Here is a 7,054-nt window from a genome sequence, read left to right on the forward strand (position 1 = left end):
CGCGGCGGCGGCGGGTCCGCGCGTCAGCAGCAGCCCCAGCCCCAGCCCCAGCCCCGCGGAGCTCTGCCCAGGACTAGTCCTCCGCCAGCTCCCAGCAAATCAGGGCTGCGGAGGCTCCTCGGGAGGGGGAGGAGGGGGGAGCCGGATGCGGAGCGCGAGGGACCCAGCGCCGCCTGACACGCCCGCTCTGCGCACACCCGCCCGGGTCGGGAGGCAGCGGCACTCAAGTGCCCGGATCTCCACCTGTGTCCTCTTCCCGCTGCCAGGCCAACCGCCCGGCTCGTCCGGCACAGAGAGGACAACTTCCCGCGTGCCAAAACGCCAAGAAAATAACCCCCTTCTAGGGAGCCAACATCTGGATCTGCCGCCTCCAGCCTTTCCGCCCCACTTCTCCCTAGTCTAATGGCTTCTGCCTAGAGATCCTTTCCAAGGGTGCCCTGGGGTGTCACGCTGGGCCAGCAGACCTGGTGGAGATTTCAAAGAGGTGTTAAAAACCTTCTCGACCTGGTGCCATCCAAGCTCTCTGTACCAGCAAAACTGCTCTGGTGTCTTTCAGGCGAGTTGGGGGGGAAATGTCCTTTGCAAGCTGTGGGGCCCAGTCGCCCTTTGTCAGGCATGGGGAGTCTCTGCTGGTCTGAGAGGCCAAGGAATGAGAGAAGCTAAACGTGTAGAGGGATGTCAGTGAGAATGTAGAGGGAACATTTTTTCCTGGTATTTTTCTGCAGTTGAAAAATCCCGCAAAAAGGAAGAGCCGGCATCTTCTGAGTCTAATGAGGGGTGCCTCAAGCTTGCCTCCAGTCTAAAAAGGTCAAGAACCGCTGATCTAACCAGAGGCCAAGTGCTCCCTAAACTATTCCTCAAGTATTCCATGATCAGGGCCGGACTGACCCGTTGGCAAACAAGGCACATGCCCTAAGGCCTGAAGTGAAGAATGGGCCTAGTTGGGCTTATTTTACATATAATTATTGAGTAAAAAAGGAATATAAATATACTGTATTAAGCAGGGGCCCACAAGTTTGTTCGCCTAAAGTGTTGATCCAGCCCTGTCCATAATACTTTGAACCCTCCTGGTGTTCTCCCCCCCAGCTCAACCACATCACAGAAATGCAGATCCAGAATCCTGCCAAATTTGGGCCTAAGCCCACAAGAGACAGAGTAACTTTTACTTCCCCTACTGACCATCCAAATAATCCTAGAACCCAATACAAGGAAGTACAGAAAACCTCTTTGGGAACCTGCTGGGTTTTGGGTTCATTCTCCTACTCCTACCTGTTGAGTCTGGTACAAGTGCAGCTTCTTCGAGTACACGAAAATAAACTATCCCATTTGACCTGGTACAACGTAGGTTCTGGGAAACTCTGATATAGATTTTTTTTAATAGGTGCAGAACCAAATAAACTTGTTCTTATTTTAGGTATATTTTACCTAATTCAGTGAAAGGAGGACCTAGATGAATAGTGATCCATGCACTAGATCTAAGCAACTACAGTGCTGCCATGGGGATGACGTGCTGCACAAGCAGCTAGACAGCAGATTTCAAGACAGAAGGTCCCAAAAAGAAGGACCCAGCTTTAACTCAAGCTCCCAACTATGGAAATGTTTCTTCTCCGGGACTTGCAAGTGGAGGGGGATTTTGAGTTTTGACAGTTTACAATGACCAGTTTCCCTGAACTGGTAATACAGGCTGCTTCATATTTAATGCAGAATAATCAGGGGTGGCTCCCTGATTACTTAGAATCAATAAGCATCAATAATAATAATGGGAACAGAACTAAGGGAGAAGTGAACTGAAATATTTAAGACTCATCTTACATTTGAAAGCTACTTAAGTTTGCCTATGTTAAAATTTTGCAGCTACTATAGATTTTCAATATACAGAAACTTTTTAAACCTGGTAACTTTTGAAACATCAGTACCTCAAACTATTAAAAACTGCGCGTGAGAACCACCACAAATGAACTGGGCTCACCATCACAGGGTGCGCCTCCACAAGCAGGAATATGCATTTCCCTGGGGACAATTAGCAGTGGCACATATTTGTCCCACTGCTAAGTGTCCCTGGGGAATGCCCCTGCGTGCTTGCTCTGGTGCACAGCAAGGTGCCCTTGGTAGGGTAGGGGAGGGGAGGCTGCCTTGCCTGGGCTACTGAGGGCTTCTCAGGACTCCAGCAGCGGTGATCCAGGTGCACAGACCATAGCCAGCCAGGCTCTAGTTGTGTGTGGCCCATACTGCTGCCATGTGCACCACCCCACTTCTTTTCGATGCAGGTTTTTTTGACACTGGGATCTCCCAAGTGTCTGCAGCACTGGGAGACCGCACATGCTCTCATGGGGATGCACCCATAGTGTATACTGCCATTGAAGTGGTGTTTAAGTACAGTGAATTTACCATCTTCTATCTGAACTCTGAGGGCTTTATGAACACTTATTTAGCCCCATAATTGAACCATGCTAGACATGGAAAATGTTGACAGGAAACATCAAGTGGCTAGCATCTTGAATGACAAATCTGAGAGCTCTGTCTGGGCCTGAGTTTCAAAGTTGTTGAGTATCCACAGCAGTGGCAGCCAGTGAGATCTTCAATTGTTTGACATCCCAGAAGATCAGGTGCACAAAGGCACAAAATTTTGCATGAAAAAACCCCTCAAAGAACAAAACAAAAGTACAACAACTATAGTACACTACAGCCACTATGTCACTTGGCCACTTTTGAAAGTGCTGATCTTGATGCCAGTCATAAAAGAAGCCTACGAGACTATGAAAAGTTTTGTTCTTCAAAATCTGAACTGGGCTGGTTGGCCAGCCTGCGCAGTTTCTATTGCAATTATGAACAGAACAGGCACTTGTCCATAGAACATTTAGGTTCCATTGAATCAGCGGTTACTAAATGAAACAGTTCTGTCAGAACATATTCAGCCAACTCTAATCCATTACACACAGGTGTAGAACATGAATAACTCCATTGTACTTCTTAGTTATAGGAACGTGAAAGGAGAATCAGACCTAAAATCTTTCAGAATACTAAGAAGAAACCCTAGCAACTCCACCCTTAACACAAAGATGTACCCTCTTTCACTACCCCTCCTTTTCCTTCTGGAGACTGGCTTTCAAATGTCAATGTCTGTAGCAAATGAAAATTAGTTAAATGGTTTTATCTTAGTTTCTGTGCACTTCCAAAAAACACTCTACAACCTGGTAAAATGGTCATAATTGTCAATTTCTGCTTAAAATAGAACCGTGAGTTGGCAAGAAAGAAAAACATGTTTCTGAGTTTCTCCCTAATCTTGCAGCTATTTACATATGTGCATAACTTCATATATGCAAATAAACCTATTAATGGCAAAGCTATGTAGATGCTTGTTTTGAGCATCAGAAACTTAATACCTGAATGTACAGTTTGGCTCAAGCAAATGCTATAACAGAACATTAATAATCACAGTGATACAAAACATTTCCGTTCCATTTTCATGGGAAACAGCTGGGAGTTACTCAACCAACTTTTTTATTCTCTCCCCCCTGCCTCCAAACTCCTGCTGTTGAAAACAGTAAGAACTCCATGTTGCATGCTTTGTGGCTCTCCCTACAACCCCTGGCTAAGCTTGTTAGCATCACCTGCAACTCCACGCATCCCTCTGTTCCTACCACCAGCCCATTTTATGCCATCTTTGCATCTCCTGTACAACCCTCCCCACCACCACTGGAGAGACTTCCTGCAACTTCTCCCAATTTGCCCTTTCAGGATATGCATGTGACCCATATCCTCCTTCAGCCACACCAGGCTCTCCTTCTTCCTTCATGCCAGTGGCTCTGCATCTCCTAATCCAAGGTCCGTCAATCACACTCCAATGGCAGGAACTGTTTATGCCTCTATATCAGGCACAGAGATACCATGTGTTCCCCCTCCCCTACAGGACTGCTCTATTCACTCACAATGTCAAGGACTTTGAATGCACCCTCTAATCCCCATTATTTCTATTACAGTCATGTCAACAGTATCCCTTTCCTCTCTCACCCCCATGTATGATGGGTGCTGTCTGCCTCTTCTTCCTATATCCATCAATTTCCCCCTCCAACAGGGGATCCAGGTACACCTATTGTTCCTCCTCATTCTATCCCAGGACTCTTATCCTCTCACATGGCAGGGGCCGTGTGCATACCCTCATTCCCCATTCTGGCCCACCATCATCGTTATTTGTTTAAGATGCAAGTAATTTTTCATGTCATTTTTTTTGAGGCGAGCAAGACCTCTATTATCCAGGCATTTGATTCATAAATAATTGCAGAGGTGCTGAAGAAACAGCTTCTTTCTTCCCTCTTTTTGTTACTCCTATTTTCCCTCAAATCAATAGGGTGCAGAGAAGCGCTGCACTGCCTAGAATGTTCTTAACATTTTGGAACTGATTGGATGCAGCATTCAACATTTATCTCATCAGAGAGAGTCAAAGCAGAGAGAAATGCCATCAAGTTGAGTGCAAGGTCTTCTCAAAGTTCAGCCAACAATGAATTAGGTTGGATACAGCATTTTGAAAAATGAGAAGTACTACGAGGGTCGTAGTATTATTAGAGTAGTATCAATATGATACTTTTCAGTAGACACCAGTTGGGCATTACATGTCTAGACAGTTAGATGATTTTAGATTTACACTGATTTTTTATTACTATATCCACTTCAATTTATTAAAAGCAAACTGTTCTGCCCATGACTCATTCCACTTAACCTTCTGCATGGCAATGAAACAAAATTTTAGTAATTAAGAATGATCACTGTGCAGCAATCAAGATAAGACATTGGAAATTAGACTGCATCTTCCATTTCTTTCTATACAAATATAAAACCTGTACATCTATGTTCAGCCAAGGTTGGGATTTTCATAACAAAATTTTTTTAAAAAAAGAACACAAACTTTTGAGAGAGATGAATTCTGAATATCAAACCATTGTGCTCTCCTTATATGTATGGCTCTGGAATGTAGATACATCTAGCAGGTTTGGTAATTAAATAGATCTAATTCACTTAGCATAAATTTGCTGCCTTCAGTGGAATTATAACAGAGTTTATTTGGTCCACTTGAAACAGGGTTTGCTTTCCCACCCAGAGTTAAAGTCATCTATTTTTGTCCAAGTCAGCTCAACCACTAGCCTGGAGCACAGAGGTACTGTAAGCTGAAATGCACTGTAAACAATGGTTTACTACAATTAATTCAGCATTGTCCTTCACCACTTCTCTACCTATAGCAACTCCTGGAATGACCACAATAGCAGGGTTATTTAGCCATGCAGCTATCATCTACCGGTTCACTTCTTCAGCCTCTTTAAACAAATCGGGACCGGGGAACTCTACTCACCTGGGACCACATGAATCTAATGCATTTTGGGTGGTATCTGAAGACCATGCAAAAGAAATATACATTTCTCTTCATTCAGGGTTTTAAAGAGAGTATTTTTATAGCGAAGTTGTTTAGATGAAAATTGCGTGTGCATATGCATCAATATTAATTCAACCTAACCATGCTCCCTGTTTTTAAACATTATTTTACAAGTTAAAGCAAATAAAAAGTGTGACAGATAAAAGGTCTGGAAAGGAGTAATCTAGTACAAGATCAGCTATGCTTAAACCATTTATGGAAAAAAATAAATAAAAATAATCTCTATGTCTAGATAGATATAGATATCCACACACACACACACACACACACACACACACACACACACACTTCTTACATCCAAGAATGTAAAAGCTAATCTAGATATAAATCTAATCTATTCTTAAAAATCCAATGCTGGAGAGTCTTCCACCTCTCTAGGTAATGTACTTCAATGCTTAACTACCCTTAGAGTTCAAGTTCATAATGTTAAGCCTTAAACTGTCCTTGCTGCAATTTAAATCTAACATGTCCTGTCCGATTCCCAGGAAACAGAGATCAGTTCATTCCATTGTTCTTTATATAGCTCAAGACTGCTTTCAGATATTCTGTCAATTCCCTCTTCTCTAAACTAAACCAAATGAATTCTTTCCATCTTTTCTTAAGCCATGTTTTGTAGACCTCTGATCATTTCTGTCGCTGTGCCCTGCACTCCCTCCAGTTGGTCAACACAAGTGATTTTCAAGCAGGTTGCCACAGGACCCTTGGGTGCCCTGAAATTCTTTCAAAGGTGCTGCAGGATGCCACACAAGGTTAGCACCATTTTTACAAACACGTTTTATAAGACAAACCTAGAGATTTCAAACAGAAATCCATAGTTGTAGCCTTTCTGAGGTCTTTGCAATAGAAAAACTGTCCTATTATTTGTCTGTAGGCCAAAAGAGTGAAAAGTAAGAGCTGGCATTTTCTGAGGGATTCCTCAAGTCTATCCAAGGGTGCCTTGAGGTGTGGTGTAGTGCCCCAAGCCAGACACAATACTTCAGCTGAAACCTTGTCAGTGTTGAGCTGAGTGGAAGAATTACTTTATACATTTTATGTACAACACTCCTGTGAACAGATTGCAGCATCATCATTATTTTTTTCAACAACAGTATGACACTATTAATCCATGATCTATTTGAGATCCATTATTACCCCCATGTTCTTTTTCAGCCAAACTGCTGCCTTGCCCATTGCCCTCCCTCTTGGATTTGTGCAAAAAAATATTCCTAAATATAGTACTTTGCACTTGTCTTTTTAAAATTGCACCCTATTTATTTCAAAACATTCCTCCAATCTGTCATGATAATTTTGAATTCTAATCCTGTCCTACAATGTGCTTATGAAGCCGCAGCAGGTGAAATCACTGCTTCCCGCACTGCCTTATAATGGAAGCCAAGATGAAGAGTTTCCCTTGTACCATGTTGAACGGGGGAAAACCTTGTCTTGAACTTGAATAAATACAGTAGTAGACATCCCAATACCTATTTGACAATAAGTATACAATTATATAAGCACTGTTTATTTTAGTGCAGTTAACTAAATCCTAAATTGCAACCAAACCACAAACAAGTTTGTGTATGCAATTAATGAGTGTATCTTCTATTCCATGACCCGAGTCAAAGCTGTCCAACTTTGGTGTGATGGCAGGAC

Source organism: Alligator sinensis, unplaced genomic scaffold, assembly GCF_000455745.1.
Source record: "Alligator sinensis unplaced genomic scaffold, ASM45574v1 scaffold168_1, whole genome shotgun sequence".
Classification (NCBI taxonomy): Eukaryota; Metazoa; Chordata; order Crocodylia; family Alligatoridae; genus Alligator; species Alligator sinensis.